This window comes from Cibotium barometz, chromosome 9 (genome assembly GCF_041138505.1).
Source record: "Cibotium barometz isolate CiBa-2024 chromosome 9, ASM4113850v1, whole genome shotgun sequence".
Lineage (NCBI taxonomy): Eukaryota > Viridiplantae > Streptophyta > Polypodiopsida > Cyatheales > Cibotiaceae > Cibotium > Cibotium barometz.
In genome coordinates this window covers 33,116,905-33,130,941 of record NC_141054.1, presented here as the reverse complement: position 1 = coordinate 33,130,941, position 14,037 = coordinate 33,116,905, and the positions used below count along the sequence as shown (strand labels likewise).

General features: G+C 43.1%; 1 protein-coding gene across 4 annotated transcripts in view; it reads left to right on the top strand.

The window, feature by feature from the left end:
- The first annotated feature begins 284 nt into the window (after positions 1-284).
- The window catches only part of LOC147635493 (tRNA-splicing endonuclease subunit Sen2-1-like), a 52,981-nt gene continuing 39,228 nt past the window's right edge, over positions 285-14,037 (top strand). For 2 of the 4 annotated variants that reach the window (XM_086802792.1, XM_086802790.1), the window contains exon 1: positions 285-528. The gene's annotated coding sequence lies outside the window, so the exon portion shown is untranslated. The remainder of the gene's footprint in view (positions 529-14,037) is intronic. The other 2 variants (XM_086802791.1, XM_086802793.1) reach the window with 2 other exon arrangements.

Sequence of the window (14,037 nt, the reverse complement as noted above, 5' to 3'; positions counted from 1 at the left end):
CCCCCCCTCTCTCTCTCTCTCTCTACACTAGGCCTACAAGCCATGCACATCCTACTCCATGCGACTACGAGAGTACAAGGGTGGATTAAAAGGAGTGTATGAGTGGATAAGGGGGGTCCCATGGGTACTAAGCCCACTCTTCTCTAATGCCAAACTTAAAAAAAAATAAAAAAATAAAATAAAAATCATGGCAATTTAAAAAATAAAAATAAGCGTTAAAAGGGGGGAATCTAAAATAAATAGCGGAGGAGCACAAAAGCCGAGGTGGCAGGCCGACCCTTACGTACTCCCTAATCGTGAATAATTAACCTTATGTTTTTTTTTTCTTCCCTTTCCTTCTGGCATTTGACACGCTTGATTTACACTGCTTCTTAGCTTTCAATAGTTAAGCTCACAGCCACTGTAATCAATCGAAAATTAACGGGCAGGCGAAGTAGCAGCGATGGAGATAAAAAACGGAAGCCGTTTTTTTGATAGTTACGAGCTGCAGCAAAGTGCCCCCGAAGGACTCATCTGCTCCCCAACCAGGTAATCCCTCTTCCATTATACCAGAAGTTTGTTTTCCCCCAGACATGGTGCATTCTCTAAGGATTACTTAGCCAGGTTCTTAGTCGGTTTACTGTTTGGTCCAAGACCCCCAATTGAGTATTAAGATAACTGGATTAGCATAGGCTTAGAAGTTAAGGTTATTTAGGCTCTCCCCAATGGATACTATATCTTTCTCATGAAGGACTCTGACATGGCCCTAAGGTTCTAGGCTCTGGCCAATGGACGTGTAGGAACCTCCCCTTCTGCTTCTTCAGATGGTCTAAAGACTTCAACCCTATTGGCCCAAAACCCTCTGCCTGCCCAGTGTGGGTGGAACTACCCAATCTCCCCTTCTATTTATACCCCTGGTTTAAGAAGATAGTTTCCCCCATAGGTAAAGTCCTTGTCTTGAGACCCAAGAATGATTACAACCCAGCCTGGCATCCCCAAATCCTTGTAGAAGTTGATCTTGATAAACCTCTAATTGATGAAATAGAAGTCAACTGTGGGGAGTATAACATTCAACAAAAATTCCTATTCAAACATCTTCCCAATGCTTGCTTCCACTGTGGAGTGCAGGGACATGTCATTAGAAGCTGCCCCGTCAAGCACCCTAACATAAGAACTCCTAGCCCCCCTTCCCCTCAATCTACGGCTAGCAAAAGCCAGCAAAATAGTGGTCCTAACCCCCAGTGGCCTTGGTTTGGCAAAGGAGAAGAGTGATGGTTTCTCTCTCCCCAACAAGAGGTAAACTTTCAGACAAAACAGACCAAGGCATCAGAGAGCTTTCGCTAACTCTTATGCCCTATTAGATACCCCCTCTGACTCAGAGGATTTGGAGGACTCAAGAAATCAATCATCCCACACCCCTGGACAGAACGAGGATTAGTGCAGAAATCAACCAGATGGACCATGACCTTATCAACTCTTATCAACCCTTAGAGGAGGAGCACTAGAATGAAGAACCTAATAGGGTGAACCTCGCCCAGTTAGATACTGAATTTGGTAACTCCAATGAAATGGAACTAAAAAGCGTACACGCTTTGGGGGGTTCCACTACTCCCCAATCAGCATCCAAAGGTGGTCCCAAGAAGGTTAATGCCCAGAGAAAAGTTAAATGAAGTGCTCTACACTGAATATCAAGGGTCTTATTGACCCTTCCAAGGTTCAGATGGTTGTAAAAAGCAAGGTAAACTTGACTTTATTGCTCTAACAGAAGTCAAGGACAGTGGTCTGGAACTGGACAAAAGGCTCCAGTCCATCTCCAAAGATCATGTATGGATCTACACTGCCCACGCTCAAGGCTCAATTTGAGTGGTAGTAGGGATACACATTGACCACATAGGATGAATTGAAAGACATTCAACTGGATATGTTTGACCAATGGACTGCCTTTGAGATGTCCACATACTCCTTCATTGGCTTATATGCTGCAAGCCCTCACATTAACAGGAACAGAACTTGGAGAACCCTAAGGCTGGATCCAGACCCCATTATCCTAATGGGAGACTTCAACATGGTTGAGATCAGGGAGGACAGGTTTAGAGGTCTTAGCCAGGTCCTCAAAGGTTCAGAGTTGCAGTCCTTGCAGAGTGACATGGGTTTCAGAGTTGCAGTCCTGGCACTTTGGGCTGTGTGACATGGGTAACACTGGTGATTTCACTTCGCAAAATTATGCTTTCGGTGAGCTAGCCAAGAAGGCAAGATTGGACAGAGGTTATGTTAGCAGAAGCATTTGTAATACCTTTGTGAAATGTGAATGCAAAACTGACTTCTCCACATGTCTCTTAGACCATTATCCCATTATCCTTGACTACCATGAGTATATAACATGCACGTTCCTTAAAGGTGAAGTTGGGCATGTTCGTGGATTCATGTAGGTATATAATTCAGCCATATTAGTGGACATGCAGATTTCACATTGTGAATTTTTCGTCCGAGTTGCGGCCAGTTGATATTTGGGTTGATAGTTATATAGTCTTGTGGTTTGACTACCATGAGCATATAACATGCATGTTTCTAAAAGGTAAATTTGGGCATGTTCTTGGATTCATCTAGGTATATAATTCAGTCATATTAGCGGAAATACAGATTTCACATTGTGAATTTTTTGTTGGAGTTGCGGCCAGTGCAAGCCCAATGGAGCGTGCATTAACAGATGCAGCCACGTGTACGGGAGATAAAGATAGAGAGAGAGAAGGGGGAGAGAAAGATGGGAATAAGGGATTCACACAGTACACCATGCTGAGCGGGGAACAGGCCTTGCCTCCTCTTCAGGAATTTATTTCAAGAACAATCCACAGGCTTTCCCAAGCCAGGACCAATACAACATATGAATACAATATCAAACAAAGGTGTCAATGACGAGATTGGACCATTGTCGATGTCGAGGCACAAGATATCTGATGCCGAGCTCACCTCGAGGATGACCCAGAAGAAACTTACACCGGGCTAGTACCAAAATCCAAAGAATCCAACTGATGTTCTCAAGTATCCACAAAAAGCTCTTTCTTCCCCATCCAATCCTTTAACTAATAAAGGAGGTCTTCAAACAGAAGCAACCCCCCTCCCAAAGAAGGCGGCTGAAAGGAGGTGCTAGCCAATAGTTGGTGGTGGAGGAGTAAACGGGCAACCAACAGGTGACAGAAAATCCAGCAAACAGGAGGCAAAAACTCCTGCTTTGCGGAGATGTCGGCGGCAGGTGGCAAAAAATTGGCTTTGGGGCGGTGGCAACGTCGGTTGAGGTGGCTCTGGGCGGCGACGGCGTTAGCGAAGTTGGCTCTGGGCGGCGACGCTTCTTCACAGGGGGAGGAGAAGTGGTGGTTGGTGCTGCAAAGAGGCTGTAGAAGTAGTACACAAGAAGGTTGATGATGTTCTTGCTTTTTCCAAGGAGTTCTCCACATGCTTCTTCTATGAGTCTCCAAGATTTCTTCAATGCTCCACCAAGAGGGTGCTTGGTTCTTTAAATACTCGAGGGGAGGCCTGCTTTTACCATGCTTTGCTTTTGTTTTTTACCACTTGGCTTTTCCTTTTATTTTAATAATAGTCAAAGTTCTTGATTTTAACTTCAGGGCCTGGCTTTTTGGCTCTGGAGCTGCTTTTTGAGAAAGCGGCTTATAGCTTTTTGACTCAGTTCAACGAGCTCTTTACAACGGTGTCCTCAGCTTTTTGGTCAACAAAGTTTGACTTTTGCTTTTTCTTGCTTTTTGACCTAGACAAGTGCTTTTTCCAATTCCAATTTTAGGAACCTTGTTTCCATGTGTTCATCATCCTGTCCATGTGTTCGGGCATGAGTTTTATTATGAGAAAAGAGCATGGAGGACCAAATAGTTACATTCTCTCCCTCTTATATCACAGTTGTCCTCAACTATGGCATAGATATAGTACTAGCTCCATCTGGTGCTCTTGTGCATCTGGTCTTTCCTCATATATGTGGTGCGTTGTGCTCTTCTGGCAACATCTTTATGCCTTTCTTTGACGGATGTCTTTGTTCTTGATGGTAAATGATCTTCATAGTCTGAAGCAGGGGTTAGAAAATAAATGTATACTGACCTTCTGCAAAAACTAGACACAAGCTAGTCAATAAACAAGTATGCATCATTCGCGTCTACTGGGTGTTCCAGGTATTGGCCAGGTAGTCAGGAGCCCAGTGGACTATTACATGCCATAAATCCAAGCATTGTCCATGCATCAAAAACAGCACACAAAGTCAAAGAAATTCAGACATACATCAGTATGCAATGCACAAATATTGATCCTCCTGTTCATGGGCTGTCCTGTCTCGTTTGTGCTGAGCCATCTGGTCACTAGGACCCTCAGACTTCCCTCAAGGCCATTTGGTCTCTAGGACCGCCCGAGAGTCATAACTAGTCAACTGGGCCATCTGGTCGCATTGACCGCCCGACTATGATATCCAATTGCCACCCAAACTAGAGCATGTCCAATTAAAATCATTACATAAGCAAGATAACGATCAGTTTCATTTTAGTATAAACATATATACAATGAAGAGGGCTAGGGCTACAATCCCTCCCTCTTAAATCTGTCTTGATCTCAAGACGCATCAAGCCTGTACTTCAAATACATCTGGACCAACTGCTTCCTCATATGCTCGAAGAATATCTGGATAGTCCTTGAAGTACTCTTTTGGCATCCATAGGCGAATAGTTCTTAAACTTCAAGAGGAATTTCTTGACCACTGTCCTTCCTCTTTTTCTCACGGAATGGAATACAATCTGTTCTGGTTGTAAGATTTCTTCTTGTTCTTCCACTTTTGGTGGATCCTCCAATATAGGCTCCTTTGGGGGTAGCCCTGTATATGGCTTTAATAAACTGACATGGAAGGCATTATGTATCCTCCAATGATCTGGAAGGTCCAAACGATAACATACATCGTTGATCTTCTTGGTAACCTGAAAAGGTCCATAATATCTAGGGGCAAGATTAGGTTCCTTGAGCTCCTTTGCTTTTGACTTGAAGTCTTGCTTTTTCAAATCGCAATAACACCCAATCCCCTTCTTTAAAAGTGACCTTCCTTCTATGCTTGTTTGTAGCTTTCTTTTGCTTGGCTTGAGATGTCTCAATAGCCTTTCGAACCTGTGCAAAGGCCGTATCCAAATCTCGAACGAACTCGTCCGCATGGAAGATCTCTTCCTTGGTCTTCAAAATAGGCAACAATAATGGTTTTCCATAAATAATCTCAGAAGGAGCTTTGCTTGTCGAAGAGTGAACAGTGTTGTTATAAGCAAACTCAACCAATGGTAAGTACTTCTCCCATTGATCCTTTGCTTCTAGAGCATAACACTTTAGTATATCCAATATAGTGAGGTTGGCAATCTCACTTTGCCCATCTGTGTGAGGATGATAAGCCGAAGAAAAATTCAGCTTTCTCTCCATGTTGTCAAAAAGTGCTCTCCAAAAGAAACTGGTAGTCGGAGGATCTCTATCCCCTACAATGGATTTGGGTAATCCATGATGCTTGAAGATTTGCTAAATAAACAATCTTGCCATATGATATGCACGAATGGTCTTCTTCACTGGAATGAAATGAGCTTGCTTACTGAACCTGTCAATGATAGTCCATATTCCATCATTCCCAAATCCTGACTTTGGTAATCCAAAGATGAAGTCCATAGCGATACTTTCCCATGGAATGTTGGGAATCGGCAAAGGTTGTGATAATCTTGCAGGTTTTTGTCGATCAAACTTGACCTTCTGACAAACCAAACATTCTCGAACATATTGTTCAATATCCCTTCTCATACTAGGCCAAAAGAAATAACTTTCCATAGCCTGAGTTGTTGTCATGATACCTCTATGTCGCATATAAGGTGGGGCATGGCATTCTTCCATTACTTTGGGTCTCAAATCCTTGGTCACACATAAACGGGTTTGCATCATAAGAAACCCTCCCTTGATGACATAAGAAGTCACCAAAATCTCCATTCTGTAACCTATCCCAAATGTCTTTGAAATCTTTATCTGTAGCATAAAGATCTTTCATCATAGTAAAGTCCAAATGATATCCCATGGAAATTGCATGGATCATGGCTCTTCGAGATAGAGCGTCTGCTACTTTGTTGTCTTTCCCATGAGTGCATAATCTGAAAGTGAAATTGGGCCAAATAACTAGCCCATCTTATATGCTTTTCTGAAATCTTAGGTTGAGACATAAAATACCTAAGACTTTGATGATCTGTCTTGATAACAAACTCAACACCCATAAGATAATGCTTCCAAATCTTCAAAGCATGTATGATAGCTATCAATTCTTTCTCGTAAGTAGGTGCAGTCTTCTCGGCTCCTTGAAGTCTTCTACTCTCATAGGCCACGGCATGGCCTTCTTGGTTCAAGACTGCTCCAATGCAGTCTCCTGAAGCATCACATTCTGACACGAATGGTTTCGACAAATCTGGAATAATTAATACTGATTCTTTGCTAGCATAGAATTTTAATGCTTCAAAGGATTCTTTTTCAGCTTTGGTCCACCGAAATCCCACGGTTTTCTTTGTTAAATCATGAAGTGGACTTGCTACCACAGCAAACCACTTGACAAATTTCTTGTAATAAGAGCATAAGCCAAGGAAACTTCGAACTACATGCACACTAGTCGACTCTGGCCATTCCACAATAGCCTTGATCTTTTCTGGATCCATCCTTACCCCTTCCTTGGATACTATATGGCCTAAGTAGTGAATCTCTGACAAAAAGAACTCACTCTTCTTGCCATTCACATACAATTTGTTCTTCCGCAATTCTTGGAATACCATATCCAAGTGCTTTCGATGTTCTTCTTCATTCTTTGAATGTACAATAATGTCATCAAAGAAAGTGGTTGCAAACTTTCTATGTGCTCGAAATATTCTTTCTGTCATTCGGTTGAACGTAGCCGGAGCATTAGTAAGACCAAAAGGCATCACCAAATACTCATAGAGTCCGAAGGTAGTCCTGAATGTGGTCTTGTGAATGTCCTCTGGAACAATCCTGACTTGGTGATATCCACTCTTCAAGTCAATCCTGCTGAAAATAGTGGCTCCATCCAATCTATCCAAAATATCATCAATCCTAGGGATAGGAAACCTGTTCTTCACAGTGATCTTATTAAGAGCCCTGTAATCAATGCACATACACTAACAACCATCTTTTTTTTGAACTAGTAAAATTGGGGAGCAAAAAGGTGATGAGCTAGGTCGAATCAAACCCTTTTCCAAAAGCTCTGTCACTTGCGTCATAATCTCTTCTTGTTAAGTCTGACTTACTCGATAAGGAGGTCTATTAGGAGGTGAACTTCCGGGCATGATGTCAATCTTATGATCTTCCGGTCTCTTTGGAGGTAGCTCTCCTGGAAGAGTATCTGCGAAACAATCCTCATACTTTCTTAAGTAGTCTTTCCTTTCATGATCAAGAGTTGAAAGTGATTCATCACCCTCAGATTCCTTTGGATCTCTTACAAATATCAAGTACGAGGAAATAGATTGCTTAATTGCTTTAGGAACTTGTACATGACAGTGGAATGGAGTTTCCCTCAACTCCTATATCAAAAGTTACATTTTTGCCTTTAAAAGGAAACCTAATCTTATTTCCAACCCAATCAATGGCTGGATCTATCTTCTTATGCCAAGGCATACCCAAAATTACATCACAATGTCCAATTTTACCAACTACAAAGTTCTCATGATCCACATAATCCCCAATCTATAGGCGGAGCTTTCCCAAAATAGGAGTCACTTCGGTTGACATTCCTTCAAAAGCGGCACCTGCTGTGATAGGAGTTCCGAACCTATCCAGAGGGAGGTTCATGGCTTCAACCACTCATGGATGGATATAGTGGTGGGTAGCACTGCTATCGAAGTGGATAAGTACGGGTAGGTTTGCCACTTTGCTCCAAGCTTTGAAGAGTTGCCTCTTCTTTGGTGTAGTATCATTTTGATGTTGAAGTTCTTTAGGTAAAGCATTGCTTTGGGGCGGTTTGGCTTCTTGACCTGGTTTATCAGGGCATTTTGCAGCCATATGTCCTTTCTTTCCACATTGGAAACATTTACCTTCTTTGACATAATCCTCAAGTTGCTTGCGGGATACCTTTTGGCGATTTTTCCTCATTATTCTTCTTTTCCTATGGCTCATTTCTTGCTTGAGATTCCCCTTTGAATTTCTTCTTTTGGAACGAGTCTCGAGTCTCACTCTTTGATTTGCCCACCATCCAAGGCATATATAGAGCTTCGGCTTGTAAGGCTTTGTCTTGGGCTTCTTCCAAAGTTTTAGGTGCCATCATATAGACTGCTTGATAAAGCTTTGGTTGCAATCCATTTACAAACTTTCGCATTTCCATCAATGGTGGAATAGGAGTATATGAGGTAAACTTCAATGAGACGGCTGAAAAATTATTAAGATATGTTGCCACACTTTCTACCGCTTTTTGCTTTACCTCATCCCATTCCTTCTTTACATCTGCCTCAAAGGTAGCGGGAAGAAACTTCTTGTTAAACATGGTTTTGAAATCAGCCCATGAGGTAGGCTTTGTCCCTTCGTGGACTACCTTTAGCCACCAATTCAAGGCGGCATCTTTCAAGTGCATACGAACCGTGCGTAGTTTGGACTTTTCGGAGAAGTCCTCTCCTCCAAAGGCGGCGTCAAACTGTTTGATGAAGGATAGAGCTTTCTAAGTGTCCCACTTTGCATAGAAGGTATCAAATTTTATGCTTTTCTCTCCTGGTTTGAAGTCTGATTTGCCGGGTGAAGGCTCCTTTGCCTTCTTCTCTTTTGCTTGATCGGAAGAAGCTATATCTGATAAAACGGGTTTGGGGGAAGCTTCTCTTTGTCCTCCATAAGTGATGGATCGGGTGACTCTAGGTTCTTCTCTAAAGGAAACCCCTTTACCTCGTAGGTAGGCTTTCGCGGCTTCCACACCTTCAGCTTCGGTGGTCTGATCTTTGATAAAATCTTCGAACATATCTGTAGTCTTGTTCCCGCTTGGCTCTCCAAGCTAGGAAATTCGGCTGATGTCATGACTGCGGTCTCATGAGAGATAGACTGGCGGCCTTGGATCTCTTCTGGATGTCCTGGGTTGTCTTCAAAGTAAGACAGCACACGCTCTCTACTTTCAGATACCAACACAAAACAACAGACTCTCACTCTCTTATCGCCAAGCTCAGAAACCGGCGGTCAACCCAACAAAACAACTCGCCCTCTGTACTAGCAGGAGACGGCAACTCAACAAGGCAACACATATGCTAGCGGCGGCAGCAACTGAATGAAGCAAATCTCACCCTCTCATATGCGGAAGCCAGATACAAAACAACACACAAAAAAAATCTGGCATCGCCAGGCTCAGAGAACCGGCGGCAGCGACCCCAACAAGCAACACATCTCTCTGGCTCCTCGTTACCAGCCACTGGCAACAAAACAAACACATGAGCTGTGAGGCGGAAACTCAACAAGAACACATATCCATACCTTCGCTCTCTCTCTTCTGCAGCTACGGCAGCATACAAAGTGACACCCAAAAACAACAACTCTCCTCTGTGTTCCCAGCTCACAGCATTTCTACTGTCCGGAAAAGACAGGCGCCGCCTTCGTTGCAATGCTCCTCCTCTCTGTTCTGGAAAAAACCCGCCGCCCATAGCCTGAATTGGCATTCCTCCCTTCTCGAATCTCCTTGCGCCATCTCTCTCCTGCCATGCACACACGTAGCCACATCACCCTTCTTTTATGCTTCCCCTTAATCTTGGACATTTTTACCCCTCATACACATATTAAATTGGCACCCCCAACAACTAATTGCCCCCATGCACTCGCACATTTTCGAATACAATTTACAAGTGCCCATTTTCTATTTTTTTTGAGACACGCACATGTGCAGAGCAACTGAATGACTGACACCATCTCAAGCAGACCACGCTCTGGATTAGCGTGGTACTCCCACACCTTGGGCTCATCATTTCCCTTGCACATTCACTTCCATCAAAGCCTAAAGCTTGATTGCCACATATAACCACACATCCATGACGCCCACACTGAGTCAATGAGTGCTCCCATGACTTTACCACAATACGGAACATCACTCATGTACACATGTACAAGTTGAGTTTGGGGTTTTCAAAAATCTTCACACAACGTACCGACCAATCTCCTCCTCGCGACGTCCCATACCGCCATGAAGCTGCCCTCGCGGGCCTTGAGATTGCTGCCGGCCTCGGCTGCGTAAAGCAGGTGCACGTCTGCACTAGATCCAAGCTCCAAGGCCATAGAGCTCTCACAAACTCGCGAGACTCTCTATATCCCAATAACTAACCTTGGCCACCCTTTTATAGGTTCTTGGCCGGTCATCGGGCGTCCACACTTGGGCGCCCGCCCGTCCATACTGCCCGTTAGTTTATCCCTAACTCAGCTTGTCAATGAGTCTGCCTAGTTCCAAGCTTCCCCAAGCCTCGAAACTAGTCTTGCGTGCGTGTAGCACACGGTAGATACACACTGTGCACATGACATACCTCCCTTTCTCTAAGAGCTCACTCCTGAGCTCACTAAAAAGCGAGGGTAATCTCTCTGAAGAGTAGTCAATGTCTCCCATGTAGCGTCCTCCTCAACACGATCCTTCCACTTGATCTTGTATTCCGTGATAAGCGTATTACGCAATCTTCTTTCACGAAATCCAAGAATCTTTTCAGGTTCGTGCGGAACAAATGTCATGTCCAGTAACTAACTGATCTGTTCCACCCAGTACTTCCTTAAGTCTACTGACATGAAATACAGGATGAACTTTCACATGAGAAGGCAAATCCAATTCATATGCAATTGAACCAATCCGTCATGTAACACGAAATGGTCCACAATATCTAGGGGATAATTTCGGAGATCGACCTGTCCGTAAAGTCTCGGAATCTTTCGGAACTCGCAAATACACCATTGTTCCTTCAGAGAACTCTCTGGGTGAACGATGTCTATTAGAATAAAACCTGTCTCGGTCTTGAGCACTTCTAATAGATTCCTTCGCAACTTGTAACATCTCCTGCATATCTTGCAAAAAATTACGTGCTGCATCATGCTGAAGTCCTGAGAATCCTACTGTAACAGGTGATCTAGGTTGAAAACCATACATAAGCATGAAAGGACTAAACCCTGTACTCGTATGCTTAGTACTGTTATATGCAAATTCTAACATAGGAAGATAATCCTCCCATGAACTCTGTCTTTTGGATACATATGCTCGAAGCATATCCTCCAAAATCTAATTCACTCTTTCAGTCTGGCCATCAGATTGAGGATGATCAAAGGAACTCAAATTCAAAGTTGTTTCCAACTTCTCAAAAACAAGTTTCCAAAAATCACTCGTAAACTTAGAGTCCCTATCACTGACTATGTCCTGCGGTAACCCGTACAGTCTAAACAATTGCTCGATAAACTGCCAAGCTAATTGCGTAGCTGTAATAGTCTTCCGGGTCGGTAAAAATCTAGCCATTTTTGTTAAGCGATCTACCACAACCCAAATAGAATCGTGGCCGTGATGTGTTCTTGGCAATCTGGTAATAAAATCCATGGAAATACTTTCCCATTTATTACTTCGGATTTGCAAAGGATGCAACAACCCAGCCTGTCTAAAGCGTTCAGCTTTATTTGCCTGACAAATTTGACACTTGAGAACATAATCTTCTACATACCCTTTCATCTTTGGCCAATAAAAAGTGTGTTTCACTAACGATAGCGTCCTGTGTACCCCAGGGTGTCGAGCAGAAGGGGCGTTGTGACACTCCTTAAGAATCTTGGACCTAATGTCTGGGATCTGTGGTACACAAATTTTGTCATTACGGAATAGTAAACCATTCCGAATCATCCACTGGCCTCCTGCAGCCTGAATTGTAGACTGCTCAGTTATCGAGTCTTGGTCAATCAATGAGCTCCCGTCCTGGATCTTCTGCCAAAATGGACCAAAATAACTATCAGTCCTGCAAAGCCCTCTCTCAATGACTGAAATAAGTCAGTAGAAATCTCGGTGAACGACAAAGTATTCACCTCTCGAATTCGACTAAGCGCATCTGCAATACTATTCATGGACCCTATGCGATAACAGATCTCAAAATCAAAATCTTGCATTAACTCCGTCCAACGAGCTTTCCTTCCTCTCAAATCATCCGCATCACACACATACTTGATTGACTGATGATCAGTCCTCGTTATTCCAAGTGCTAGGCTGATTTGACTTACGTCCACGACCTTTCAATAAGTCGGTCATTGGTAGTGTGAGCTGAGAGTACTCCCGCACAGATTTCCGAAGAAAAACTACAAAACCAAGAAAAGAACGAAGTTGTTTCACGGTTCGCGGTATAGGCTAGTTCAGAACCTTCTGAACTCGGTCATAGTCAATGCTCAATCCATCTCTAGTGATCTTGTGTCCCAAGTAAATGATGTCGGTCATAAAGAACTCACATTTACTTAACTTAGCATATAGTCGATTCTGTCGTAAAATAGATAAGACAATCGTGAGGTGTCTGACATGATCCTCAAGAGTATGACTATATATCAAAATATCATCCAGGAACACCACCACAAATTTTCCCAAATGTTCACGAAAAAGATCGTTCATCATTTGCTGGAAAGTGGCTGGAGCATTGGTTAACCCAAAACGTAATACGAGAAACTCGTAATGGCCAAACCTAGTCCGAAAGGTGGTTCTTTCGACATGCCTTTCATGAATACGTATCTGGTGATAGCCAGTACGTAAATCTATCTTCGTGAAATATTTCGCTCCTGCTAACCGGTCAATCAGGTCATCTGATCTAGGGAGAGGATAACGGTTCTTAATGGTCAGCTTGTTCAATCTCTTGTAATCTATACACATTCTCCAAGTGTTGTCCTTCTTTCTCCTAAGCAACACAGGTGCACCCCAAGGTGATTTACTTGGACGGATCTGGCAGCCAACTCATCTTCCTCAGCTTGGCTCATCCTATAAGGTGGAATACTGACAGGATGAGCACGAGGGATCAAGTCAATACGATGATCTACTGCCCGTTCAGGTGGTAAACCCGATGGCAGTTCCTTAGGAAATAAGTCTTGAAACGAGTCAAGTATCTTTTGTAATTCTTTGCTTTCAAACACACTTAATTCATTTACATCCAAGGAAGGGATGAGAAAGGAAGAAAGTGGAATCAATACACAATGAAAAGCGGTATATAAAGAAGAATCCATTATATTTCCAAAATCAATTGTATTTACAAGAGGTCTCTGAGAGGGATGTATACAATCACCTAAAATACTATACTTGGTGTCCCTATGCTGAAAAGAAAAAATATGACTAGACCAATCTATCTGGACTTGAAGAGTCTTAAACCACTCAATCCCTAATAATAAGTCTACATTTTGTAGATGCATTACATAGAATTCCAGAGTGTCTTTGTAGTCCTGAATCTGGATTGGAAGCATCTCCACCTTTCGATCCCATACTTGCCTTCCCGCAGGTAGGCGTACCTCATAGGTATGATCGCTGGGTGTCGTATCAAGACTCAATTTCTGCACAAGTTTGTAGTTAACAAAATTGTGTGAGCTACCAGGGTCTAGAAGAATGTGAATCTTATGGCCATTCACTTCTCCATAAACTCGGAGAAGGTCATGCAAGCCAAATACTTTAGAATTGAACAGACAATTAGAACAAGTACTAGGGCAAGAAAGTACAGTAATTGACGTACCTGTCAAAGACAACTGGTTAGCCGCCTTTGGCTTGGGTCCTGTGTTTGTCTTGGCACCCTTTTGCTTGTGGGCACTCGTTACGCATGTGTCCTTTTTCTTCGCAGATAAAACAACGGCCTTCCTTCTTGAGCTTTAAAGCCCTAAGGAGTCGTTTCTTCTTCGCTGGAGTCGAACTTGAATTCTTCGAAGGTTGGTCCGAAGACTTTCCTTCTGTCTTGTTAGCCATAGGTGCGGAGAACTTTCGTTTATGCTTGTTCCCCTGCTCGGTAACGGGTTTCAACTTGGAAGAGACCATTGTATCATCATAGATACGAGCTGAATGAATGGCCTCGT